The sequence below is a fragment of the Daphnia carinata genome, chromosome 7 (genome assembly GCF_022539665.2).
Source record: "Daphnia carinata strain CSIRO-1 chromosome 7, CSIRO_AGI_Dcar_HiC_V3, whole genome shotgun sequence".
Taxonomy (NCBI): domain Eukaryota; kingdom Metazoa; phylum Arthropoda; class Branchiopoda; order Diplostraca; family Daphniidae; genus Daphnia; species Daphnia carinata.
In genome coordinates this window covers 1,637,679-1,660,961 of record NC_081337.1, presented here as the reverse complement: position 1 = coordinate 1,660,961, position 23,283 = coordinate 1,637,679, and the positions used below count along the sequence as shown (strand labels likewise).

Here is a 23,283-nt window from a genome sequence, read left to right as displayed (position 1 = left end):
AGAAAGAGAAACAACGCATTATTTGGGGCTACAAGATTCAATTTCTCGACGTCCTCTTTTCACTTTTCGTCAAGAAAATGAAAGAATAATAAGTTAATAAGTTCTTATTCGTCTTCAGTAATTGACCGAGATCATTTTGTATAACACATAATTTCTGTATTTGTTCTTTATTTCAAAATAAACGATTTTAATGTTGGAATGTCATTTTTTATTTTTCTAAATACCATGTATGTACGGTTCTAGAGTTAAATGAAACTACTTAGTAAAAATTTATTAAAAATAATTTTATTTTCAATATATTTAAAAAAATTTGTTGAAGATCTTCTTGTCTGCTCGAGGGATGTTGTTAGGACATCATTTTTGCACATCCATCGGACATCCAACCTGACTAGCCGAAGGACATCCGTGGGCCAGCCCATAGAAGACACGGACATTCGGCCATGGATCGGACATCCGACGGCGGAGATGTGCTATGTGGGAATGGAGATGGAACAATTAAATATCCTGAATGACCTAGTAGGCAGAATGCAAGAAGGAAATTCCAATTCTGTTGGAGATATTGTGATGTCAGAACAACAAGATAATCAAATAGGCCACATGTTCTCATGGTTCGACAAATTGAAAATAATTGGTCTATCAGCGATTGGATTTGTGCTATTCCTCGTATGCTTACGGATCTTCATCATTTGCAACCCCGTCTCGAAGATTAAAGAACATATCTGCAGAAACCGGAAATTTACAAGAAGATAAGACGATGGCATAGAGGAAGAACACGAACTCGCGTCAATAATACCGGCATGAGAAACAAATTACCATTCAGACATAGCCATCGAACAACCATTCATAAGCACGTCCGCCCCCGCACAACTGACAACAGAAACACAAGGTCAAATGCGCCCTCCCCGACCAAGTGCACCAAATTCATTAATCTACCCATCTATCGAAGAAACTGACACACCCAAACGATGTACAGGAAAACACACCATGTGCACTTACGTCGTCGGGTATGGCATGGTTTGGGAAGACCTATGTCGTTGCATGTCAGAAACAGACAGCAGTAATTCAGCCAAAAAGTAAAATTTCCAAGGTCATTGAAATTAAAAGTAGCCACTAAACGTAGCCCTTGACAAGTTAGTTAATTACATATTAAATTAGCAGCCCCCAGTAAATAACGCACTTACCAGCATTTAAAAAATCAACAATAAAGTTGATTATTTTTTTTGAATCCACCAAATCGAAAAAAAAAAATTCTTTACAAAACCAGATACTTTTCCCCATTCTAGCAACTAACTCATTTACCATTATCCACTACTTGAAACTTTATAGTAAAAACAGATAAAGAAACAAACTCAAATAACAATATTGTATTTCGAACTAACACCTCATCAACAAAATAAAAAAAAATCAATAATAAAAATAATAATAACACAAACACCGGAAAATAAAATCATCCATCCGTGGAATCACATTTGGGAACAGGAACGCCATAAAAAAGATAGTTGTAGATTTGCGACGCACTTGTGATGGCCAGGCGATCGTCACTCTCTTCTTGAAGACGCTCTCGCATAAAACGAGAAGATGTTGGGGTGGGATGATAAATATCATTACCCGACTCTAGCCACCATAGAAAACGGCGAATTTGAGTGGGTAAATGTCGCGATAGAGCGCATACCCTTCCTTAAAAAAAAAAAATTTTAATAAATAAATAAAGTAAAACAACACTTACAAATAATAGTAATCGTTGATTCCCGGACGTTTGTACCCAAAATACCGTGGCGCCAAACCCGACATTTTAAAGGTCAGCCGAAACAAACCGAAGAAGAGGCTCCGATCTTGTACGCGGAATCTCCAGGAATGGCTTGTAGGAGTAGAAAAAATCGCGTTACCAAGCCCAGACAATGCCATATCGATCTGTGATCGATAATAAAAAATGTACACATAGTCGAACACCTCCATGAAAGACGAAATGACAAACAGAACAACGGAACAAGCAGTGTATTCTACAAAGGAACGAAGAAAACTAGCTCACGAAGAAGAATAAAAAAAACACAAGACCCCTATAAGAAAATAACAATGACTAAAAAGTAATAAAGAAAGTTCGAAAACAAACAGGATATTCGTCGATTCGCCTTGCGGAAAATCCGAATGTCAGCGCAACACAAGACGTGGACAACAATTTCACCCAAAAAAGAGTATAAAACAGAAAATGGGAGATATTAAATGCAAGACAAACCTGTTATCAAATTAAGAACAGAGAAACAAGAACATATGAGAAAAAAAAGCAACATGAAGATCTTTGAATAAGCAAGATTTTGCAACATGCGAAAACTAAACTCTTCCCAGTGTCTCAACGGCATAACTCCAACAAAGTTTCGCAAAGCAAAGTGCGCATTACAAACCAACAATTCATCTCAAAACGGCCTATAACAACACCGCTCAGGATAACAAAATGTAAGTAACCATCATCCATCAGGAGACGAAGAGGGTATACGAGCTAATCACTATTAGCGATACCGAAAGTGAGGATAGTCAACAGACTGCAGAGCAAAAGAAAGTGTGAAAAGTGCGGATGGAAACACGCAATTAGTGCAATACATGGGATGGAACGGAATAGAAACAGAGAAGAACGATTTTTTCGGAAATAAGGAAAAACCGAAAGACAGGAGTGAATCAAGTGATGGTGAAAACGAGGGATTAACGGCGTATAGTGGAATAGTACCCGATATAGAAAGTGACTACAGTGTTAATTTTATATTAGGATATGACAGTGACACCTATCTTCAGTGTGAACCTCCCCAAAAACGGAACAAGCCGGACGACCAACAGAGGGAAACAGAAGCATGTAAAAACTGTCGGATGAAAACGATAACATCCATATCAGCAGCCCGAGCAGAATAAATCCAACTGCGAAGACAAGCCATGATAGACTTAGAAAACGGTAAACTTTCATTAACGATGATGGGAGCCCCAATGCAGGTAATAAGAAGGTGCATCCAAAATAAGTTCAAAACGCAACAGGGTTGGCCAAGACAGAAGATGGCCACATTCCTCAATGAAAGATTCGAAGAGGAACAGACGCTACTCCACACAAGCGTACGAAGATGTAGGTACGACATTACCGTTCTTTTACTATCCTTCAGAGCTGACCCAGAGATACTCTATCACGGAAAAACAATTGGCCATATCGCAGCAGCCGAAAATGATCTACTGTTACAACGAATCCTGAAGCATAACAACTGCGAATTTACAGCTCGCAACTACAATGGAGAAACTCCATTAATGTTGGCAATCTCACACGAAAACCAAGAATGTGCGAAGTTAATATGGACACCAACTAACATCAACATTACAAGACCAGATGGAACAACCGTTTGCACTATCTAGCCGAATATGGCCTGGAAGATGTTGCCATCCAAATTTGCGCAAAAAGAATCATCAACATCAACCAACAAGACGACTCAGGTGAAACCGCCTTACACGTAGCAGCCGGATTCAACAGAATCGACATGATCGAAATATTACTGCTACACGGAGCAGACGCAAAGATAAAAGACTCCCATGGACGCACGGCTGATTCAAAAACATGCAGTAATAGAGCGCGAGCAATATTCCAAAAATGGGAACAAAAACATAACAGTAATTCCCTGACCAAGACTGGAAGAAAAGAACAACTTCAATACCGCCGCGAGAAAAACGAAAAAGCCATAATTAACAAAGCTGAAATACCGGGTCGAAAGAAAAGCAAGAATAAAAGACGAAAAGAAAGAAGACAATACACCAGCAACTTTATTCAAATCACCTGCAATTCTTTTTCTTAACTTTTTAGGTGAAGGAACAAGTTTTATTATTCAGTTCAACAGACTATTTCCCATTAAAAGTGTGGCTGCTAAAGCACCTGTGGTGATAAAGTTGTTATTGGTTGAAGGTTCAAAGAAAACCAAGGCGGCTCGTGCTGTTAGGAAAAATCATTTCCTAATATTTGGCATCGATGCTTTTATCCCAGCCTGCTATTTATGCATTTTAGTAACACAACAGTTACAAATGCTACGTAAGCCATAACTGGGACTCCGTAATACAGCGATCAGAACAATATCAGCAGAGGGGCGCAGCGGAAGCGTGCTGGGCCCATAACCCAGAGCTCCGTAGATCGAAACTACAAATTGCTAACAATGGATAGCTATTAAGTTATATGTAACACAATAACGTAAACAAAAACATTGTTTATTCCGTAGCCATATAAATAGGCATTTTAATTTATCTTTAATGTATGCAATTGATAAAAGAAGAATTATATAAACAGCATCGATGGTTCAGTGGTTATGACATAATTTTATTTTCCTTACTGGAACAACTGTATATGGCATATGTAAGGTAAGAAGGGCATAGACTGACATAAAGAATATTGCACATAAAACAGATATACAAGTAGATCATAAGATTACATACATGAAAACGCTATGAAATGTAAAATGTAAAAAGTATAAAGTATACAAAATAGAAAATAGAACACAGAATACAATACACTTCAGAGTACAGTTTTCAATACTATTTACAGAGCGTTAAACGGAGATAGCGTGTTATATTTGTGTGTCGGGATCACTTATTGCAGCCAGGTGTTCTTTTACCCTCTCCATGGATCCTTTAATCGCCGCCAATCTGGATTTTCTCCTGAATGGCGACCAGCTGCGTTGGTCAATACCTAGAGGAGATCGGATGTCGTCGTTCCGTGGATACCAAGAACCCAGGGAGCCAAGCCCTGGTAGCACTTGTCCAATGGTTGCCTTCCAAGCAATAGATCCGAGTTCGATTCTCGGTCATCGCAGAAAATTAAACATTTGGTTGGTGAATTTCTTTAGGGCGTTGTCATTATGAAATGGATTTGTGACACTTGTTGACACTTATACACAAAGGTGGAAACAGAAAATCACTTAGTAATTGGAGACCAATCACTCTCTTATGCTGTGACTATAAAATTTTAGCAAAAATTTTTACAAGTAGACTAAAAAATATTTTACCGCAACTAATAAGTCATGAACAAACCGGTAGAATAAACAACAACAACATTATCTTGTGGGAAAAAAGGAAAAAGGAAAATTTTATGAATGAATTTAATACCTCTTTAAAATTAGAAGAAAAACAAATAGAAAATAATCCAAATTTTAATTTATGGTTTTAAAGATAATTAAGAAATACAAACAAAACAAGGTAATATAAAAAAAAGGGCCAGATGACATAAGTTTTTTAGTGTTTAGTTAAGCCGCAGAACAATTGAAGTAAAGTAGAGCCATCTAGTGGCTGAAGAAAAAAAGTACGTAGATGGGTGACCGCTTGGGAATACGGGATGCTGTTGGCATCAAAAATTAAAAAAAAATTGAACCCGGGCCTTCTGGGTGAGAGCCAGGTATCCTAACCACTAGACAATATGGGAGTTGACGTCCTGAGCAGACGTGTTTTTTCTGAGCACCTGGGTTTTAGATCTGTTTACATTAGACCCCGATAATATATTTACATTTTATCCGACATAATCGGGGTTATTTCATCAAGAATTCCTATTTTATCCTAATTTATTCATTCCTGGATTTTTCCATCTGCATTTACATTTATTTTGGGGTTTTTCTTAGTAGTATTGGTTTTTTTCTGGATTTTAAAGTATCTCTTTTATGTAACTGGTCACTGGGGTAGTAATCAATGGCAGAGGATGGAGCATCTAGTAGCAGAAATGCTACTAGAGTAAGACTCCATGGAACCAAAATAAAAATTCCTGTTCCTCTGCCAAACATTTTACGATGTGGGGAGCCTACATGCCGAGGTGAGAGGGGAAACGGGCCCTGGTCAGTGGAACATAGGAAACAATTGGCGGAGAAACACATCAAAGAACGCCATTCCAGAAATGGGGTTCAGTTCACGACCCAGTATGTCTGCATTGGCTGCAAGAAGGAATTTAATTCCTTTATTTCAGTCGGCAGGCATGCCAGACCATGCACTGAGTCTCTCTCTGCCAGTATTCTCCGCCAATCACTCGAACTCACCGTTTCTTCGGAAATTGGTGGTTCGCAGTTGTCTCCAAACTCCCCTGACACTCATCTCTCCACTTTTCCCCCTTGCAGAATAGAGGGGGATAAAATTATTTTAAAATACCCAGGAAGAACAACTAAATGTCCTAGGGTTGAATGGACTAGCCTGGCAACAAACACCCGCGCCATGGCTAGTATCCATCGACACCTAGAGACAGCCCACACACTCCGACTTGAAAGGTATTGGGAATGCGGGGTGTGTGGATTTGCTGGAGATGGCCCCACCCTTAAAGGACATTACCAAAGGCTACATTCTGATACCCAACCATCACCCTCAGTCCGATTTGCAGGGATTTCCAACTTGGATACCTCTAGCCGTGATTCTTCTGATGCAGAGATTTCCCCAGAGGAGGTCGCTGCATTGGAAGAGGAACGTGATGAGCTATCCGTGATCGAGGTCCCAGTAATTGAGGAAGTGATCCCTGGTAATGTCCTAACTCCGGCAAATTTTAGCACCAGCCCCATTTTAGATATTGAGAGGGAGTTCTCAACATCTTTTAATACACAAAATTTTAGCTGGCTTTATGAACTCCCTCCTCAAGAAATTGGCAACCCACTCATTTTATCACCGAAAATATTACTCCCCCTACCTGACCCTGAATCCTCAACCCTCACCTCCAGTCAGCTAAACAATCGAGGACGCAGTCAAAATAGCTCAGAAGTGCAGAGCCAAAGAGGCTGCGATTTTGTTAGTCTCTGGGTTCCTGCCTTCTCGAGCTGTGAGACTCTTCAAGACCTAGAAGAAGTCCTCGAACGTTGCACAGCTGACTGGTTACCTAAAGCACAGATTTTACAACACCCTAGCCCCAAAAAACCCCGAGGATACCCTGATAAAAGAAATCGAAATCAAAACCGGCGGATGCAGAAGGCCCGGCGACAGATCAAGAGCAAAACGTACGAGGCGAGGAAGATTCAGCGGCTCTTCAATGTTTACCCCAGAAGAGCCGTTCGAGAGGCGCTCGAAGACCGTTCACCCTCGTACAATGGTTTTGCACATGATGTGGAGGTATATCTCAAGAGGACTTACGATCGATTGAGACCATCTCCGCATCAGTGCCAAAGTGCGAGGGAACTCTACGACACCTGCGACTGGTCCCAACCATCAGAGGACCAGATGATCTTCCTCAATCGTGCGCCCAGCCAACAAGAGCTTGAAGCCAAACTTCGCCGGGCAACCAACACATCACCAGGGGTGGATGGCCTTGAATACCGTCATCTTAGAGCCATCGACCACAACTGCATTCTGCTGGAAACAGTTTGTAAAATGGTTTGGAAGCTAGGGATTCCTAATTGTTGGAAGAAATCGCGAACGGTCCCCATTATTAAGAAAGGGGACACTAGCAATTATTCCAAAGAAAAGAAAAGAAAAGAAAAGAAAAGAAAAGAAAAGAAAAGAAAAGAAAAGAAAAGAAAAGAAAAGAAAAGAAAAGAAAAGAAAAGAAAAGAAAAGAAAAGAAAAGAAAAGAAAAGAAAAGAAAAGAAAAGAAAAGAAAAGAAAAGAAAAGAAAAGAAAAGAAAAGAAAAGAAAAGAAAAGAAAAGAAAAGAAAAGAAAAGAAAAGAAAAGAAAAGAAAAGAAAAGAAAAGAAAAGAAAAGAAAAGAAAAGAAAAGAAAAGAAAAGAAAAGAAAAGAAAAGAAAAGAAAAGAAAAGAAAAGAAAAGAAAAGAAAAGAAAAGAAAAGAAAAGAAAAGAAAAGAAAAGAAAAGAAAAGAAAAGAAAAGAAAAGAAAAGAAAAGAAAAGAAAAGAAAAGAAAAGAAAAGAAAAGAAAAGAAAAGAAAAGAAAAGAAAAGAAAAGAAAAGAAAAGAAAAGAAAAGAAAAGAAAAGAAAAGAAAAGAAAAGAAAAGAAAAGAAAAGAAAAGAAAAGAAAAGAAAAGAAAAGAAAAGAAAAGAAAAGAAAAGAAAAGAAAAGAAAAGAAAAGAAAAGAAAAGAAAAGAAAAGAAAAGAAAAGAAAAGAAAAGAAAAGAAAAGAAAAGAAAAGAAAAGAAAAGAAAAGAAAAGAAAAGAAAAGAAAAGAAAAGAAAAGAAAAGAAAAGAAAAGAAAAGAAAAGAAAAGAAAAGAAAAGAAAAGAAAAGAAAAGAAAAGAAAAGAAAAGAAAAGAAAAGAAAAGAAAAGAAAAGAATCCAAGATTTAAAACTAGTTGCGATGGCCGAGAATCGAACTCGGGTCGACTGCTTGGAAGGCAGCCATGCTAACCACTATACCACCATCGCATTATACAACCCAACAGATTAGAATAATAAATCCATTCACAAGGACATCGCCCAAGAGAAAAATTTTTCAGGAGTGGGATTTGAACCCACGCCTTCATTGAAGACCAGAAATCTGATGCTTCTCTCTGAGAAGCAAGGTTTTACTCTTGAGTCTAGCGCCTTATACCGCTCGGCCATCCTGACATGTGTTTAACCATGCCCATGGAACCACACAATTTCCATAAACCATGTTCTGTATTGCTAATCTGGCCTTGAATCGAAGTGCGCCACAGGATCATCCGTCGACATTGGTATCGAGCAGTTGTTTTCGTTACTGCGTTGTATTTCAAAAAGGGGGCTAAGTGTAGCTAATTACTGTTAAACGGGTTAATGTTAAGTTATGCAGATCGTTGCAACAATAAATTACTTAATTCCATTTCGTCAAGTGGTAAGTTTTTAAAGGGGTTTTCCAGTGGAAAGTAAACTTGTCTCGGGCTTGTGCATTTAAAATAAGTAAAAATAAGCGAAAGGCATTACAATGCAATCAAAGAGAAATAGATATTAAAAAGGGCATGCCAATCTACTGGGCAAGAGGTAAATACGTGGAGAGAGGGTTTTCCTCGTCTTCGGGGTTTGGTGCACCGTAGTGGAAGTGGACACATACCGTTTCCGTAGATCCCATGATTGCCCTCTAGGGGAAAAGCGCGTTATTGTTAAATTATGCAGATTTGTGCAACAATAACATAGACTGATCCCATATTGTCTAGTGGTTAGGATACCTGGCTCTCACCTAGGAAGCCCGGGTTCAATTCCCGGTATGGGAAAGACTATAAGATTTCTTAATTAATACTATCTAAGTCATAGACGTATTTCTATGAATTTTCGACATTATTGCAAATTCGTAACTCACACAACATAATACTCTATTTTCCTCTTAGATTTTTCATTTCTTTCCTCTGCCTTTGTGTAACTTTGGACAACAGTTGATAGTTGTTACTGATTTCTCTAATTAAATATTTAATAGTGTGCGATGGCCGAGAATCGAACTCGGGTCGACTGCTTGGAAGGCAGCCATGCTAACCACTATACCACCATCGCCTAATATTGATCAAAAGATTTGTATCACAAATCCATTTCATAATGACATCGCCCTAAAGAAATTCACCAACCAAATGTTTAATTTTCTGCGATGGCCGAGAATCGAACTCGGGTCGACTGCTTGGAAGGCAGCCATGCTAACCACTATACCACCATCGCATTACACAACCCAACAGATTAGAATAATAAATCCATTCACAAGGACATCGCCCAAGAGAAAAATTTTTCAGGAGTGGGATTTGAACCCACGCCTTCATTGAAGACCAGAAATCTGATGCTTCTCTCTGAGAAGCAAGGTTTTACTCTTGAGTCTGGCGCCTTATACCGCTCGGCCATCCTGACATGTGTTTATCCATGCCCATGGAACCACACAATTTCCATAAACCATGTTCTGTATTGCTAATCTGGCCTTGAATCGAAGTGCGCCACAGGATCATCCGTCGACGTTGGTATCGAGCAGTTGTTTTCGTTACTGCGTTGTATTTCAAAAAGGGGGCTAAGTGTAGCTAATTACTGTTAAACGGGTTAATGTTAAGTTATGCAGATCGTTGCAACAATAAATTACTTAATTCCATTTCGTCAAGTGGTAAGTTTTTAAAGGGGTTTTCCAGTGGAAAGTAAACTTGTCTCGGGCTTGTGCATTTAAAATAAGTAAAAATAAGCGAAAGGCATTACAATGCAATCAAAGAGAAATAGATATTAAAAAGGGCATGCCAATCTACTGGGCAAGAGGTAAATACGTGGAGAGAGGGTTTTCCTCGTCTTCGGGGTTTGGTGCACCGTAGTGGAAGTGGACACATACCGTTTCCGTAGATCCCATGATTGCCCTCTAGGGGGAAAAGCGCGTTATTGTTAAATTATGCAGATTTGTGCAACAATAACATAGACTAATCCCATATTGTCTAGTAATTAGGATACCTGGCTCTCACCCAGGAGGCCCGGGTTCAATTCCCGGTATGGGAAAGACTATAAGATTTCTTAATTAATACTATCTAAGTCATAGACGTATTTCTATGAATTTTCGACATTATTGCAAATTCGTAACTCACACAACATAATACTCTATTTTCCTCTTAGATTTTTCATTTCTTTCCTCTGCCTTTGTGTAACTTTGGACAACAGTTGATAGTTGTTACTGATTTCTCTAATTAAATATTTAATAGTGTGCGATGGCCGAGAATCGAACTCGGGTCGACTGCTTGGAAGGCAGCCATGCTAACCACTATACCACCATCGCCTAATATTGATCAAAAGATTTGTATCACAAATCCATTTCATAATGACATCGCCCTAAAGAAATTCACCAACCAAATGTTTAATTTTCTGCGATGGCCGAGAATCGAACTCGGGTCGACTGCTTGGAAGGCAGCCATGCTAACCACTATACCACCATCGCATTACACAACCCAACAGATTAGAATAATAAATCCATTCACAAGGACATCGCCCAAGAGAAAAATTTTTCAGGAGTGGGATTTGAACCCACGCCTTCATTGAAGACCAGAAATCTGATGCTTCTCTCTGAGAAGCAAGGTTTTACTCTTGAGTCTGGCGCCTTATACCGCTCGGCCATCCTGACATGTGTTTATCCATGCCCATGGAACCACACAATTTCCATAAACCATGTTCTGTATTGCTAATCTGGCCTTGAATCGAAGTGCGCCACAGGATCATCCGTCGACGTTGGTATCGAGCAGTTGTTTTCGTTACTGCGTTGTATTTCAAAAAGGGGGCTAAGTGTAGCTAATTACTGTTAAACGGGTTAATGTTAAGTTATGCAGATCGTTGCAACAATAAATTACTTAATTCCATTTCGTCAAGTGGTAAGTTTTTAAAGGGGTTTTCCAGTGGAAAGTAAACTTGTCTCGGGCTTGTGCATTTAAAATAAGTAAAAATAAGCGAAAGGCATTACAATGCAATCAAAGAGAAATAGATATTAAAAAGGGCATGCCAATCTACTGGGCAAGAGGTAAATACGTGGAGAGAGGGTTTTCCTCGTCTTCGGGGTTTGGTGCACCGTAGTGGAAGTGGACACATACCGTTTCCGTAGATCCCATGATTGCCCTCTAGGGGGAAAAGCGCGTTATTGTTAAATTATGCAGATTTGTGCAACAATAACATAGACTAATCCCATATTGTCTAGTGGTTAGGATACCTGGCTCTCACCCAGGAAGCCCGGGTTCAATTTCCGGTATGGGAAAGACTATAAGATTTCTTAATTAATACTATCTAAGTCATAGACGTATTTCTATGAATTTTCGACATTATTGCAAATTCGTAACTCACACAACATAATACTCTATTTTCCTCTTAGATTTTTCATTTCTTTCCTCTGCCTTTGTGTAACTTTGGACAACAGTTGATAGTTGTTACTGATTTCTCTAATTAAATATTTAATAGTGTGCGATGGCCGAGAATCGAACTCGGGTCGACTGCTTGGAAGGCAGCCATGCTAACCACTATACCATCGCCTAATATTGATCAAAAGATTTGTATCACAAATCCATTTCATAATGACATCGCCCTAAAGAAATTCACCAACCAAATGTTAAAATAATTGCGATGGCCGAGAATCGAACTCGGGTCGACTGCTTGGAAGGCAGCCATGCTAACCACTATACCACCATCGCATCACACAACCCAACAGATTAGAATAATAAATCCATTCACAAGGACATCGCCCAAGAGAAAAATTTTTCAGGAGTGGGATTTGAACCCACGCCTTCATTGAAGACCAGAAATCTGATGCTTCTCTCTGAGAAGCAAGGTTTTACTCTTGAGTCTGGCGCCTTATACCGCTCGGCCATCCTGACATGTGTTTATCCATGCCCATGGAACCACACAATTTCCATAAACCATGTTCTGTATTGCTAATCTGGCCTTGAATCGAAGTGCGCCACAGGATCATCCGTCGACGTTGGTATCGAGCAGTTGTTTTCGTTACTGCGTTGTATTTCAAAAAGGGGGCTAAGTGTAGCTAATTACTGTTAAACGGGTTAATGTTAAGTTATGCAGATCGTTGCAACAATAAATTACTTAATTCCATTTCGTCAAGTGGTAAGTTTTTAAAGGGGTTTTCCAGTGGAAAGTAAACTTGTCTCGGGCTTGTGCATTTAAAATAAGTAAAAATAAGCGAAAGGCATTACAATGCAATCAAAGAGAAATAGATATTAAAAAGGGCATGCCAATCTACTGGGCAAGAGGTAAATACGTGGAGAGAGGGTTTTCCTCGTCTTCGGGGTTTGGTGCACCGTAGTGGAAGTGGACACATACCGTTTCCGTAGATCCCATGATTGCCCTCTAGGGGGAAAAGCGCGTTATTGTTAAATTATGCAGATTTGTGCAACAATAACATAGACTAATCCCATATTGTCTAGTGATTAGGATACCTGGCTCTCACCTAGGAAGCCCGGGTTCAATTTCCGGTATGGGAAAGACTATAAGATTTCTTAATTAATACTATCTAAGTCATAGACGTATTTCTATGAATTTTCGACATTATTGCAAATTCGTAACTCACACAACATAATACTCTATTTTCCTCTTAGATTTTTCATTTCTTTCCTCTGCCTTTGTGTAACTTTGGACAACAGTTGATAGTTGTTACTGATTTCTCTAATTAAATATTTAATAGTGTGCGATGGCCGAGAATCGAACTCGGGTCGACTGCTTGGAAGGCAGCCATGCTAACCACTATACCACCATCGCCTAATATTGATCAAAAGATTTGTATCACAAATCCATTTCATAATGACATCGCCCTAAAGAAATTCACCAACCAAATGTTTAAATAATTGCGATGGCCGAGAATCGAACTCGGGTCGACTGCTTGGAAGGCAGCCATGCTAACCACTATACCACCATCGCATCACACAACCCAACAGATTAGAATAATAAATCCATTCACAAGGACATCGCCCAAGAGAAAAATTTTTCAGGAGTGGGATTTGAACCCACGCCTTCATTGAAGACCAGAAATCTGATGCTTCTCTCTGAGAAGCAAGGTTTTACTCTTGAGTCTGGCGCCTTATACCGCTCGGCCATCCTGACATGTGTTTATCCATGCCCATGGAACCACACAATTTCCATAAACCATGTTCTGTATTGCTAATCTGGCCTTGAATCGAAGTGCGCCACAGGATCATCCGTCGACGTTGGTATCGAGCAGTTGTTTTCGTTACTGCGTTGTATTTCAAAAAGGGGGCTAAGTGTAGCTAATTACTGTTAAACGGGTTAATGTTAAGTTATGCAGATCGTTGCAACAATAAATTACTTAATTCCATTTCGTCAAGTGGTAAGTTTTTAAAGGGGTTTTCCAGTGGAAAGTAAACTTGTCTCGGGCTTGTGCATTTAAAATAAGTAAAAATAAGCGAAAGGCATTACAATGCAATCAAAGAGAAATAGATATTAAAAAGGGCATGCCAATCTACTGGGCAAGAGGTAAATACGTGGAGAGAGGCCCCTCCTCGTCTTCGGGGTTTGGTGCACCGTAGTGGAAGTGGACACATACCGTTTCCGTAGATCCCATGATTGCCCTCTAGGGGGAAAAGCGCGTTATTGTTAAATTATGCAGATTTGTGCAACAATAACATAGACTGATCCCATATTGTCTAGTGGTTAGGATACCTGGCTCTCACCTAGGAAGCCCGGGTTCAATTCCCGGTATGGGAAAGACTATAAGATTTCTTAATTAATACTATCTAAGTCATAGACGTATTTCTATGAATTTTCGACATTATTGCAAATTCGTAACTCACACAACATAATACTCTATTTTCCTCTTAGATTTTTCATTTCTTTCCTCTGCCTTTGTGTAACTTTGGACAACAGTTGATAGTTGTTACTGATTTCTCTAATTAAATATTTAATAGTGTGCGATGGCCGAGAATCGAACTCGGGTCGACTGCTTGGAAGGCAGCCATGCTAACCACTATACCACCATCGCCTAATATTGATCAAAAGATTTGTATCATCACAAATCCATTTCATAATGACATCGCCCTAAAGAAATTCACCAACCAAATGTTTAATTTTCTGCGATGGCCGAGAATCGAACTCGGGTCGACTGCTTGGAAGGCAGCCATGCTAACCACTATACCACCATCGCATTACACAACCCAACAGATTAGAATAATAAATCCATTCACAAGGACATCGCCCAAGAGAAAAATTTTTCAGGAGTGGGATTTGAACCCACGCCTTCATTGAAGACCAGAAATCTGATGCTTCTCTCTGAGAAGCAAGGTTTTACTCTTGAGTCTGGCGCCTTATACCGCTCGGCCATCCTGACATGTGTTTATCCATGCCCATGGAACCACACAATTTCCATAAACCATGTTCTGTATTGCTAATCTGGCCTTGAATCGAAGTGCGCCACAGGATCATCCGTCGACGTTGGTATCGAGCAGTTGTTTTCGTTACTGCGTTGTATTTCAAAAAGGGGGCTAAGTGTAGCTAATTACTGTTAAACGGGTTAATGTTAAGTTATGCAGATCGTTGCAACAATAAATTACTTAATTCCATTTCGTCAAGTGGTAAGTTTTTAAAGGGGTTTTCCAGTGGAAAGTAAACTTGTCTCGGGCTTGTGCATTTAAAATAAGTAAAAATAAGCGAAAGGCATTACAATGCAATCAAAGAGAAATAGATATTAAAAAGGGCATGCCAATCTACTGGGCAAGAGGTAAATACGTGGAGAGAGGGTTTTCCTCGTCTTCGGGGTTTGGTGCACCGTAGTGGAAGTGGACACATACCGTTTCCGTAGATCCCATGATTGCCCTCTAGGGGGAAAAGCGCGTTATTGTTAAATTATGCAGATTTGTGCAACAATAACATAGACTAATCCCATATTGTCTAGTGGTTAGGATACCTGGCTCTCACCTAGGAAGCCCGGGTTCAATTTCCGGTATGGGAAAGACTATAAGATTTCTTAATTAATACTATCTAAGTCATAGACGTATTTCTATGAATTTTCGACATTATTGCAAATTCGTAACTCACACAACATAATACTCTATTTTCCTCTTAGATTTTTCATTTCTTTCCTCTGCCTTTGTGTAACTTTGGACAACAGTTGATAGTTGTTACTGATTTCTCTAATTAAATATTTAATAGTGTGCGATGGCCGAGAATCGAACTCGGGTCGACTGCTTGGAAGGCAGCCATGCTAACCACTATACCACCATCGCCTAATATTGATCAAAAGATTTGTATCACAAATCCATTTCATAATGACATCGCCCTAAAGAAATTCACCAACCAAATGTTTAATTTTCTGCGATGGCCGAGAATCGAACTCGGGTCGACTGCTTGGAAGGCAGCCATGCTAACCACTATACCACCATCGCATTACACAACCCAACAGATTAGAATAATAAATCCATTCACAAGGACATCGCCCAAGAGAAAAATTTTTCAGGAGTGGGATTTGAACCCACGCCTTCATTGAAGACCAGAAATCTGATGCGTCTCTCTGAGAAGCAAGGTTTTACTCTTGAGTCTGGCGCCTTATACCGCTCGGCCATCCTGACATGTGTTTATCCATGCCCATGGAACCACACAATTTCCATAAACCATGTTCTGTATTGCTAATCTGGCCTTGAATCGAAGTGCGCCACAGGATCATCCGTCGACGTTGGTATCGAGCAGTTGTTTTCGTTACTGCGTTGTATTTCAAAAAGGGGGCTAAGTGTAGCTAATTACTGTTAAACGGGTTAATGTTAAGTTATGCAGATCGTTGCAACAATAAATTACTTAATTCCATTTCGTCAAGTGGTAAGTTTTTAAAGGGGTTTTCCAGTGGAAAGTAAACTTGTCTCGGGCTTGTGCATTTAAAATAAGTAAAAATAAGCGAAAGGCATTACAATGCAATCAAAGAGAAATAGATATTAAAAAGGGCATGCCAATCTACTGGGCAAGAGGTAAATACGTGGAGAGAGGGTTTTCCTCGTCTTCGGGGTTTGGTGCACCGTAGTGGAAGTGGACACATACCGTTTCCGTAGATCCCATGATTGCCCTCTAGGGGGAAAAGCGCGTTATTGTTAAATTATGCAGATTTGTGCAACAATAACATAGACTAATCCCATATTGTCTAGTGATTAGGATACCTGGCTCTCACCTAGGAAGCCCGGGTTCAATTCCCGGTATGGGAAAGACTATAAGATTTCTTAATTAATACTATCTAAGTCATAGACGAATTTCTATGAATTTTCGACATTATTGCAAATTCGTAACTCACACAACATAATACTCTATTTTCCTCTTAGATTTTTCATTTCTTTCCTCTGCCTTTGTGTAACTTTGGACAACAGTTGATAGTTGTTACTGATTTCTCTAATTAAATATTTAATAGTGTGCGATGGCCGAGAATCGAACTCGGGTCGACTGCTTGGAAGGCAGCCATGCTAACCACTATACCACCATCGCCTAATATTGATCAAAAGATTTGTATCACAAATCCATTTCATAATGACATCGCCCTAAAGAAATTCACCAACCAAATGTTTAATTTTCTGCGATGGCCGAGAATCGAACTCGGGTCGACTGCTTGGAAGGCAGCCATGCTAACCACTATACCACCATCGCATTACACAACCCAACAGATTAGAATAATAAATCCATTCACAAGGACATCGCCCAAGAGAAAAATTTTTCAGGAGTGGGATTTGAACCCACGCCTTCATTGAAGACCAGAAATCTGATGCTTCTCTCTGAGAAGCAAGGTTTTACTCTTGAGTCTGGCGCCTTATACCGCTCGGCCATCCTGACATGTGTTTATCCATGCCCATGGAACCACACAATTTCCATAAACCATGTTCTGTATTGCTAATCTGGCCTTGAATCGAAGTGCGCCACAGGATCATCCGTCGACGTTGGTATCGAGCAGTTGTTTTCGTTACTGCGTTGTATTTCAAAAAGGGGGCTAAGTGTAGCTAATTACTGTTAAACGGGTTAATGTTAAGTTATGCAGATCGTTGCAACAATAAATTACTTAATTCCATTTCGTCAAGTGGTAAGTTTTTAAAGGGGTTTTCCAGTGGAAAGTAAACTTGTCTCGGGCTTGTGCATTTAAAATAAGTAAAAATAAGCGAAAGGCATTACAATGCAATCAAAGAGAAATAGATATTAAAAAGGGCATGCCAATCTACTGGGCAAGAGGTAAATACGTGGAGAGAGGGTTTTCCTCGTCTTCGGGGTTTGGTGCACCGTAGTGGAAGTGGACACATACCGTTTCCGTAGATCCCATGATTGCCCTCTAGGGGGAAAAGCGCGTTATTGTTAAATTATGCAGATTTGTGCAACAATAACATAGACTAATCCCATATTGTCTAGTGATTAGGATACCTGGCTCTCACCTAGGAAGCCCGGGTTCAATTTCCGGTATGGGAAAGACTATAAGATTTCTTAATTAATACTATCTAAGTCATAGACGTATTTCTATGAATTTTCGACATTATTGCAAATTCGTAACTCACACAACATAATACTCTATTTTCCTCTTAGATTTTTCATTTCTTTCCTCTGCCTTTGTGTAACTTTGGACAACAGTTGATAGTTGTTACTGATTTCTCTAATTAAATATTTAATAGTGTGCGATGGCCGAGAATCGAACTCGGGTCGACTGCTTGGAAGGCAGCCATGCTAACCACTATACCACCATCGCCTAATATTGATCAAAAGATTTGTATCACAAATCCATTTCATAATGACATCGCCCTAAAGAAATTCACCAACCAAATGTTTAATTTTCTGCGATGGCCGAGAATCGAACTCGGGTCGACTGCTTGGAAGGCAGCCATGCTAACCACTATACCACCATCGCATTACACAACCCAACAGATTAGAATAATAAATCCATTCACAAGGACATCGCCCAAGAGAAAAATTTTTCAGGAGTGGGATTTGAACCCACGCCTTCATTGAAGACCAGAAATCTGATGCTTCTCTCTGAGAAGCAAGGTTTTACTCTTGAGTCTGGCGCCTTATACCGCTCGGCCATCCTGACATGTGTTTATCCATGCCCATGGAACCACACAATTTCCATAAACCATGTTCTGTATTGCTAATCTGGCCTTGAATCGAAGTGCGCCACAGGATCATCCGTCGACGTTGGTATCGAGCAGTTGTTTTCGTTACTGCGTTGTATTTCAAAAAGGGGGCTAAGTGTAGCTAATTACTGTTAAACGGGTTAATGTTAAGTTATGCAGATCGTTGCAACAATAAATTACTTAATTCCATTTCGTCAAGTGGTAAGTTTTTAAAGGGGTTTTCCAGTGGAAAGTAAACTTGTCTCGGGCTTGTGCATTTAAAATAAGTAAAAATAAGCGAAAGGCATTACAATGCAATCAAAGAGAAATAGATATTAAAAAGGGCATGCCAATCTACTGGGCAAGAGGTAAATACGTGGAGAGAGGGTTTTCCTCGTCTTCGGGGTTTGGTGCACCGTAGTGGAAGTGGACACATACCGTTTCCGTAGATCCCATGATTGCCCTCTAGGGGGAAAAGCGCGTTATTGTTAAATTATGCAGATTTGTGCAACAATAACATAGACTAATCCCATATTGTCTAGTGGTTAGGATACCTGGCTCTCACCTAGGAAGCCCGGGTTCAATTCCCGGTATGGGAAAGACTATAAGATTTCTTAATTAATACTATCTAAGTCATAGACGAATTTCTATGAATTTTCGACATTATTGCAAATTCGTAACTCACACAACATAATACTCTATTTTCCTCTTAGATTTTTCATTTCTTTCCTCTGCCTTTGTGTAACTTTGGACAACAGTTGATAGTTGTTACTGATTTCTCTAATTAAATATTTAATAGTGTGCGATGGCCGAGAATCGGACTCGGGTCGACTGCTTGATAGGCAGCCATGCGTACCACTATACCACCATCGCCTAATATTGATCAAAAGATTTGTATCACAAATCCATTTCATAATGACATCGCCCTAAAGAAATTCATCTACCAAGATATAAAACTAACTGCGATGGCCGAGAATCGAACTCGGGTCGACTGCTTGGAAGGCAGCCATGCTAACCACTATACCACCATCGCTTTACACAACCCAACAGATTAGAATAATAAATCCATTCACAAGGACATCGCCCAAGAGAAAAATTTTTCAGGAGTGGGATTTGAACCCACGCCTTCATTGAAGACCAGAAATCTGATGCTTCTCTCTGAGAAGCAAGGTTTTACTCTTGAGTCTGGCGCCTTATACCGCTCGGCCATCCTGACATGTGTTTATCCATGCCCATGGAACCACACAATTTCCATAAACCATGTTCTGTATTGCTAATCTGGCCTTGAATCGAAGTGCGCCACAGGATCATCCGTCGACGTTGGTATCGAGCAGTTGTTTTCGTTACTGCGTTGTATTTCAAAAAGGGGGCTAAGTGTAGCTAATTACTGTTAAACGGGTTAATGTTAAGTTATGCAGATCGTTGCAACAATAAATTACTTAATTCCATTTCGTCAAGTGGTAAGTTTTTAAAGGGGTTTTCCAGTGGAAAGTAAACTTGTCTCGGGCTTGTGCATTTAAAATAAGTAAAAATAAGCGAAAGGCATTACAATGCAATCAAAGAGAAATAGATATTAAAAAGGGCATGCCAATCTACTGGGCAAGAGGTAAATACGTGGAGAGAGGGTTTTCCTCGTCTTCGGGGTTTGGTGCACCGTAGTGGAAGTGGACACATACCGTTTCCGTAGATCCCATGATTGCCCTCTAGGGGGAAAAGCGCGTTATTGTTAAATTATGCAGATTTGTGCAACAATAACATAGACTAATCCCATATTGTCTAGTGGTTAGGATACCTGGCTCTCACCTAGGAAGCCCGGGTTCAATTTCCGGTATGGGAAAGACTATAAGATTTCTTAATTAATACTATCTAAGTCATAGACGTATTTCTATGAATTTTCGACATTATTGCAAATTCGTAACTCACACAACATAATACTCTATTTTCCTCTTAGATTTTTCATTTCTTTCCTCTGCCTTTGTGTAACTTTGGACAACAGTTGATAGTTGTTACTGATTTCTCTAATTAAATATTTAATAGTGTGCGATGGCCGAGAATCGAACTCGGGTCGACTGCTTGGAAGGCAGCCATGCTAACCACTATACCACCATCGCCTAATATTGATCAAAAGATTTGTATCACAAATCCATTTCATAATGACATCGCCCTAAAGAAATTCACCAACCAAATGTTTAATTTTCTGCGATGGCCGAGAATCGAACTCGGGTCGACTGCTTGGAAGGCAGCCATGCTAACCACTATACCACCATCGCATTACACAACCCAACAGATTAGAATAATAAATCCATTCACAAGGACATCGCCCAAGAGAAAAATTTTTCAGGAGTGGGATTTGAACCCACGCCTTCATTGAAGACCAGAAATCTGATGCTTCTCTCTGAGAAGCAAGGTTTTACTCTTGAGTCTGGCGCCTTATACCGCTCGGCCATCCTGACATGTGTTTATCCATGCCCATGGAACCACACAATTTCCATAAACCATGTTCTGTATTGCTAATCTGGCCTTGAATCGAAGTGCGCCACAGGATCATCCGTCGACGTTGGTATCGAGCAGTTGTTTTCGTTACTGCGTTGTATTTCAAAAAGGGGGCTAAGTGTAGCTAATTACTGTTAAACGGGTTAATGTTAAGTTATGCAGATCGTTGCAACAATAAATTACTTAATTCCATTTCGTCAAGTGGTAAGTTTTTAAAGGGGTTTTCCAGTGGAAAGTAAACTTGTCTCGGGCTTGTGCATTTAAAATAAGTAAAAATAAGCGAAAGGCATTACAATGCAATCAAAGAGAAATAGATATTAAAAAGGGCATGCCAATCTACTGGGCAAGAGGTAAATACGTGGAGAGAGGGTTTTCCTCGTCTTCGGGGTTTGGTGCACCGTAGTGGAAGTGGACACATACCGTTTCCGTAGATCCCATGATTGCCCTCTAGGGGGAAAAGCGCGTTATTGTTAAATTATGCAGATTTGTGCAACAATAACATAGACTAATCCCATATTGTCTAGTGATTAGGATACCTGGCTCTCACCTAGGAAGCCCGGGTTCAATTCCCGGTATGGGAAAGACTATAAGATTTCTTAATTAATACTATCTAAGTCATAGACGAATTTCTATGAATTTTCGACATTATTGCAAATTCGTAACTCACACAACATAATACTCTATTTTCCTCTTAGATTTTTCATTTCTTTCCTCTGCCTTTGTGTAACTTTGGACAACAGTTGATAGTTGTTACTGATTTCTCTAATTAAATATTTAATAGTGTGCGATGGCCGAGAATCGAACTCGGGTCGACTGCTTGGAAGGCAGCCATGCTAACCACTATACCACCATCGCCTAATATTGATCAAAAGATTTGTATCACAAATCCATTTCATAATGACATCGCCCTAAAGAAATTCACCAACCAAATGTTTAATTTTCTGCGATGGCCGAGAATCGAACTCGGGTCGACTGCTTGGAAGGCAGCCATGCTAACCACTATACCACCATCGCATTACACAACCCAACAGATTAGAATAATAAATCCATTCACAAGGACATCGCCCAAGAGAAAAATTTTTCAGGAGTGGGATTTGAACCCACGCCTTCATTGAAGACCAGAAATCTGATGCTTCTCTCTGAGAAGCAAGGTTTTACTCTTGAGTCTGGCGCCTTATACCGCTCGGCCATCCTGACATGTGTTTATCCATGCCCATGGAACCACACAATTTCCATAAACCATGTTCTGTATTGCTAATCTGGCCTTGAATCGAAGTGCGCCACAGGATCATCCGTCGACGTTGGTATCGAGCAGTTGTTTTCGTTACTGCGTTGTATTTCAAAAAGGGGGCTAAGTGTAGCTAATTACTGTTAAACGGGTTAATGTTAAGTTATGCAGATCGTTGCAACAATAAATTACTTAATTACATTTCGTCAAGTGGTAAGTTTTTAAAGGGGTTTTCCAGTGGAAAGTAAACTTGTCTCGGGCTTGTGCATTTAAAATAAGTAAAAATAAGCGAAAGGCATTACAATGCAATCAAAGAGAAATAGATATTAAAAAGGGCATGCCAATCTACTGGGCAAGAGGTAAATACGTGGAGAGAGGGTTTTCCTCGTCTTCGGGGTTTGGTGCACCGTAGTGGAAGTGGACACATACCGTTTCCGTAGATCCCATGATTGCCCTCTAGGGGTAAAAGCGCGTTATTGTTAAATTATGCAGATTTGTGCAACAATAACATAGACTAATCCCATATTGTCTAGTGGTTAGGATACCTGGCTCTCACCTAGGAAGCCCGGGTTCAATTCCCGGTATGGGAAAGACTATAAGATTTCTTAATTAATACTATCTAAGTCATAGACGAATTTCTATGAATTTTCGACATTATTGCAAATTCGTAACTCACACAACATAATACTCTATTTTCCTCTTAGATTTTTCATTTCTTTCCTCTGCCTTTGTGTAACTTTGGACAACAGTTGATAGTTGTTACTGATTTCTCTAATTAAATATTTAATAGTGTGCGATGGCCGAGAATCGAACTCGGGTCGACTGCTTGGAAGGCAGCCATGCTAACCACTATACCACCATCGCCTAATATTGATCAAAAGATTTGTATCACAAATCCATTTCATAATGACATCGCCCTAAAGAAATTCACCAACCAAATGTTTAAATAATTGCGATGGCCGAGAATCGAACTCGGGTCGACTGCTTGGAAGGCAGCCATGCTAACCACTATACCACCATCGCATCACACAACCCAACAGATTAGAATAATAAATCCATTCACAAGGACATCGCCCAAGAGAAAAATTTTTCAGGAGTGGGATTTGAACCCACGCCTTCATTGAAGACCAGAAATCTGATGCTTCTCTCTGAGAAGCAAGGTTTTACTCTTGAGT

At 39.8% G+C, this 23,283-nt stretch overlaps 45 non-coding genes across 45 annotated transcripts; 10 read left to right on the top strand and 35 right to left on the bottom strand.

The window, feature by feature from the left end:
• Positions 1-8,215: 8,215 nt before the first annotated feature.
• Positions 8,216-8,287, bottom strand: Trnag-ucc (transfer RNA glycine (anticodon UCC)). Its single transcript has one exon. It is a non-coding gene; the product is annotated as a tRNA-Gly (tRNA).
• A 65-nt stretch (positions 8,288-8,352) lies between these two features.
• Trnal-caa (transfer RNA leucine (anticodon CAA)) lies at positions 8,353-8,470 on the bottom strand. The gene is made up of 2 exons: positions 8,433-8,470; positions 8,353-8,397 (listed from the first exon to the last, which is right to left on the bottom strand). It is a non-coding gene; the product is annotated as a tRNA-Leu (tRNA).
• A 548-nt stretch (positions 8,471-9,018) lies between these two features.
• Positions 9,019-9,090, top strand: Trnae-cuc (transfer RNA glutamic acid (anticodon CUC)). Its single transcript has one exon. It is a non-coding gene; the product is annotated as a tRNA-Glu (tRNA).
• Positions 9,091-9,292: 202 nt separating this feature from the next.
• On the bottom strand, positions 9,293-9,364 carry Trnag-ucc (transfer RNA glycine (anticodon UCC)). Its single transcript has one exon. It is a non-coding gene; the product is annotated as a tRNA-Gly (tRNA).
• Positions 9,365-9,451: 87 nt separating this feature from the next.
• Positions 9,452-9,523, bottom strand: Trnag-ucc (transfer RNA glycine (anticodon UCC)). Its single transcript has one exon. It is a non-coding gene; the product is annotated as a tRNA-Gly (tRNA).
• A 65-nt stretch (positions 9,524-9,588) lies between these two features.
• Positions 9,589-9,706, bottom strand: Trnal-caa (transfer RNA leucine (anticodon CAA)). Its single transcript has 2 exons — positions 9,669-9,706; positions 9,589-9,633 (listed from the first exon to the last, which is right to left on the bottom strand). It is a non-coding gene; the product is annotated as a tRNA-Leu (tRNA).
• Positions 9,707-10,255: 549 nt separating this feature from the next.
• Positions 10,256-10,327, top strand: Trnae-cuc (transfer RNA glutamic acid (anticodon CUC)). The gene has a single exon. It is a non-coding gene; the product is annotated as a tRNA-Glu (tRNA).
• A 202-nt stretch (positions 10,328-10,529) lies between these two features.
• On the bottom strand, positions 10,530-10,601 carry Trnag-ucc (transfer RNA glycine (anticodon UCC)). Its single transcript has one exon. It is a non-coding gene; the product is annotated as a tRNA-Gly (tRNA).
• An 87-nt stretch (positions 10,602-10,688) lies between these two features.
• Positions 10,689-10,760, bottom strand: Trnag-ucc (transfer RNA glycine (anticodon UCC)). The gene has a single exon. It is a non-coding gene; the product is annotated as a tRNA-Gly (tRNA).
• Positions 10,761-10,825: 65 nt separating this feature from the next.
• Trnal-caa (transfer RNA leucine (anticodon CAA)) lies at positions 10,826-10,943 on the bottom strand. The gene is made up of 2 exons: positions 10,906-10,943; positions 10,826-10,870 (listed from the first exon to the last, which is right to left on the bottom strand). It is a non-coding gene; the product is annotated as a tRNA-Leu (tRNA).
• A 549-nt stretch (positions 10,944-11,492) lies between these two features.
• Trnae-cuc (transfer RNA glutamic acid (anticodon CUC)) lies at positions 11,493-11,564 on the top strand. The gene has a single exon. It is a non-coding gene; the product is annotated as a tRNA-Glu (tRNA).
• Positions 11,565-11,922: 358 nt separating this feature from the next.
• Trnag-ucc (transfer RNA glycine (anticodon UCC)) lies at positions 11,923-11,994 on the bottom strand. The gene has a single exon. It is a non-coding gene; the product is annotated as a tRNA-Gly (tRNA).
• Positions 11,995-12,059: 65 nt separating this feature from the next.
• Positions 12,060-12,177, bottom strand: Trnal-caa (transfer RNA leucine (anticodon CAA)). The gene is made up of 2 exons: positions 12,140-12,177; positions 12,060-12,104 (listed from the first exon to the last, which is right to left on the bottom strand). It is a non-coding gene; the product is annotated as a tRNA-Leu (tRNA).
• Positions 12,178-13,000: 823 nt separating this feature from the next.
• Trnag-ucc (transfer RNA glycine (anticodon UCC)) lies at positions 13,001-13,072 on the bottom strand. The gene has a single exon. It is a non-coding gene; the product is annotated as a tRNA-Gly (tRNA).
• Positions 13,073-13,159: 87 nt separating this feature from the next.
• Trnag-ucc (transfer RNA glycine (anticodon UCC)) lies at positions 13,160-13,231 on the bottom strand. The gene has a single exon. It is a non-coding gene; the product is annotated as a tRNA-Gly (tRNA).
• Positions 13,232-13,296: 65 nt separating this feature from the next.
• Positions 13,297-13,414, bottom strand: Trnal-caa (transfer RNA leucine (anticodon CAA)). Its single transcript has 2 exons — positions 13,377-13,414; positions 13,297-13,341 (listed from the first exon to the last, which is right to left on the bottom strand). It is a non-coding gene; the product is annotated as a tRNA-Leu (tRNA).
• Positions 13,415-13,963: 549 nt separating this feature from the next.
• Positions 13,964-14,035, top strand: Trnae-cuc (transfer RNA glutamic acid (anticodon CUC)). The gene has a single exon. It is a non-coding gene; the product is annotated as a tRNA-Glu (tRNA).
• Positions 14,036-14,237: 202 nt separating this feature from the next.
• Positions 14,238-14,309, bottom strand: Trnag-ucc (transfer RNA glycine (anticodon UCC)). Its single transcript has one exon. It is a non-coding gene; the product is annotated as a tRNA-Gly (tRNA).
• A 90-nt stretch (positions 14,310-14,399) lies between these two features.
• On the bottom strand, positions 14,400-14,471 carry Trnag-ucc (transfer RNA glycine (anticodon UCC)). Its single transcript has one exon. It is a non-coding gene; the product is annotated as a tRNA-Gly (tRNA).
• A 65-nt stretch (positions 14,472-14,536) lies between these two features.
• On the bottom strand, positions 14,537-14,654 carry Trnal-caa (transfer RNA leucine (anticodon CAA)). Its single transcript has 2 exons — positions 14,617-14,654; positions 14,537-14,581 (listed from the first exon to the last, which is right to left on the bottom strand). It is a non-coding gene; the product is annotated as a tRNA-Leu (tRNA).
• Positions 14,655-15,203: 549 nt separating this feature from the next.
• On the top strand, positions 15,204-15,275 carry Trnae-cuc (transfer RNA glutamic acid (anticodon CUC)). The gene has a single exon. It is a non-coding gene; the product is annotated as a tRNA-Glu (tRNA).
• A 202-nt stretch (positions 15,276-15,477) lies between these two features.
• Positions 15,478-15,549, bottom strand: Trnag-ucc (transfer RNA glycine (anticodon UCC)). The gene has a single exon. It is a non-coding gene; the product is annotated as a tRNA-Gly (tRNA).
• An 87-nt stretch (positions 15,550-15,636) lies between these two features.
• Positions 15,637-15,708, bottom strand: Trnag-ucc (transfer RNA glycine (anticodon UCC)). The gene has a single exon. It is a non-coding gene; the product is annotated as a tRNA-Gly (tRNA).
• Positions 15,709-15,773: 65 nt separating this feature from the next.
• Trnal-caa (transfer RNA leucine (anticodon CAA)) lies at positions 15,774-15,891 on the bottom strand. The gene is made up of 2 exons: positions 15,854-15,891; positions 15,774-15,818 (listed from the first exon to the last, which is right to left on the bottom strand). It is a non-coding gene; the product is annotated as a tRNA-Leu (tRNA).
• A 549-nt stretch (positions 15,892-16,440) lies between these two features.
• On the top strand, positions 16,441-16,512 carry Trnae-cuc (transfer RNA glutamic acid (anticodon CUC)). The gene has a single exon. It is a non-coding gene; the product is annotated as a tRNA-Glu (tRNA).
• A 202-nt stretch (positions 16,513-16,714) lies between these two features.
• Trnag-ucc (transfer RNA glycine (anticodon UCC)) lies at positions 16,715-16,786 on the bottom strand. The gene has a single exon. It is a non-coding gene; the product is annotated as a tRNA-Gly (tRNA).
• An 87-nt stretch (positions 16,787-16,873) lies between these two features.
• Positions 16,874-16,945, bottom strand: Trnag-ucc (transfer RNA glycine (anticodon UCC)). Its single transcript has one exon. It is a non-coding gene; the product is annotated as a tRNA-Gly (tRNA).
• Positions 16,946-17,010: 65 nt separating this feature from the next.
• Trnal-caa (transfer RNA leucine (anticodon CAA)) lies at positions 17,011-17,128 on the bottom strand. Its single transcript has 2 exons — positions 17,091-17,128; positions 17,011-17,055 (listed from the first exon to the last, which is right to left on the bottom strand). It is a non-coding gene; the product is annotated as a tRNA-Leu (tRNA).
• Positions 17,129-17,951: 823 nt separating this feature from the next.
• On the bottom strand, positions 17,952-18,023 carry Trnag-ucc (transfer RNA glycine (anticodon UCC)). Its single transcript has one exon. It is a non-coding gene; the product is annotated as a tRNA-Gly (tRNA).
• An 87-nt stretch (positions 18,024-18,110) lies between these two features.
• Trnag-ucc (transfer RNA glycine (anticodon UCC)) lies at positions 18,111-18,182 on the bottom strand. The gene has a single exon. It is a non-coding gene; the product is annotated as a tRNA-Gly (tRNA).
• Positions 18,183-18,247: 65 nt separating this feature from the next.
• Positions 18,248-18,365, bottom strand: Trnal-caa (transfer RNA leucine (anticodon CAA)). The gene is made up of 2 exons: positions 18,328-18,365; positions 18,248-18,292 (listed from the first exon to the last, which is right to left on the bottom strand). It is a non-coding gene; the product is annotated as a tRNA-Leu (tRNA).
• A 549-nt stretch (positions 18,366-18,914) lies between these two features.
• Trnae-cuc (transfer RNA glutamic acid (anticodon CUC)) lies at positions 18,915-18,986 on the top strand. Its single transcript has one exon. It is a non-coding gene; the product is annotated as a tRNA-Glu (tRNA).
• Positions 18,987-19,348: 362 nt separating this feature from the next.
• On the bottom strand, positions 19,349-19,420 carry Trnag-ucc (transfer RNA glycine (anticodon UCC)). Its single transcript has one exon. It is a non-coding gene; the product is annotated as a tRNA-Gly (tRNA).
• A 65-nt stretch (positions 19,421-19,485) lies between these two features.
• Positions 19,486-19,603, bottom strand: Trnal-caa (transfer RNA leucine (anticodon CAA)). The gene is made up of 2 exons: positions 19,566-19,603; positions 19,486-19,530 (listed from the first exon to the last, which is right to left on the bottom strand). It is a non-coding gene; the product is annotated as a tRNA-Leu (tRNA).
• Positions 19,604-20,152: 549 nt separating this feature from the next.
• Positions 20,153-20,224, top strand: Trnae-cuc (transfer RNA glutamic acid (anticodon CUC)). Its single transcript has one exon. It is a non-coding gene; the product is annotated as a tRNA-Glu (tRNA).
• Positions 20,225-20,426: 202 nt separating this feature from the next.
• On the bottom strand, positions 20,427-20,498 carry Trnag-ucc (transfer RNA glycine (anticodon UCC)). The gene has a single exon. It is a non-coding gene; the product is annotated as a tRNA-Gly (tRNA).
• An 87-nt stretch (positions 20,499-20,585) lies between these two features.
• Trnag-ucc (transfer RNA glycine (anticodon UCC)) lies at positions 20,586-20,657 on the bottom strand. The gene has a single exon. It is a non-coding gene; the product is annotated as a tRNA-Gly (tRNA).
• Positions 20,658-20,722: 65 nt separating this feature from the next.
• Trnal-caa (transfer RNA leucine (anticodon CAA)) lies at positions 20,723-20,840 on the bottom strand. The gene is made up of 2 exons: positions 20,803-20,840; positions 20,723-20,767 (listed from the first exon to the last, which is right to left on the bottom strand). It is a non-coding gene; the product is annotated as a tRNA-Leu (tRNA).
• Positions 20,841-21,389: 549 nt separating this feature from the next.
• On the top strand, positions 21,390-21,461 carry Trnae-cuc (transfer RNA glutamic acid (anticodon CUC)). Its single transcript has one exon. It is a non-coding gene; the product is annotated as a tRNA-Glu (tRNA).
• A 202-nt stretch (positions 21,462-21,663) lies between these two features.
• On the bottom strand, positions 21,664-21,735 carry Trnag-ucc (transfer RNA glycine (anticodon UCC)). Its single transcript has one exon. It is a non-coding gene; the product is annotated as a tRNA-Gly (tRNA).
• An 87-nt stretch (positions 21,736-21,822) lies between these two features.
• Trnag-ucc (transfer RNA glycine (anticodon UCC)) lies at positions 21,823-21,894 on the bottom strand. The gene has a single exon. It is a non-coding gene; the product is annotated as a tRNA-Gly (tRNA).
• A 65-nt stretch (positions 21,895-21,959) lies between these two features.
• Trnal-caa (transfer RNA leucine (anticodon CAA)) lies at positions 21,960-22,077 on the bottom strand. The gene is made up of 2 exons: positions 22,040-22,077; positions 21,960-22,004 (listed from the first exon to the last, which is right to left on the bottom strand). It is a non-coding gene; the product is annotated as a tRNA-Leu (tRNA).
• Positions 22,078-22,626: 549 nt separating this feature from the next.
• Positions 22,627-22,698, top strand: Trnae-cuc (transfer RNA glutamic acid (anticodon CUC)). The gene has a single exon. It is a non-coding gene; the product is annotated as a tRNA-Glu (tRNA).
• A 202-nt stretch (positions 22,699-22,900) lies between these two features.
• Positions 22,901-22,972, bottom strand: Trnag-ucc (transfer RNA glycine (anticodon UCC)). The gene has a single exon. It is a non-coding gene; the product is annotated as a tRNA-Gly (tRNA).
• Positions 22,973-23,059: 87 nt separating this feature from the next.
• Positions 23,060-23,131, bottom strand: Trnag-ucc (transfer RNA glycine (anticodon UCC)). The gene has a single exon. It is a non-coding gene; the product is annotated as a tRNA-Gly (tRNA).
• Between the last annotated feature and the right edge of the window lie 152 nt (positions 23,132-23,283).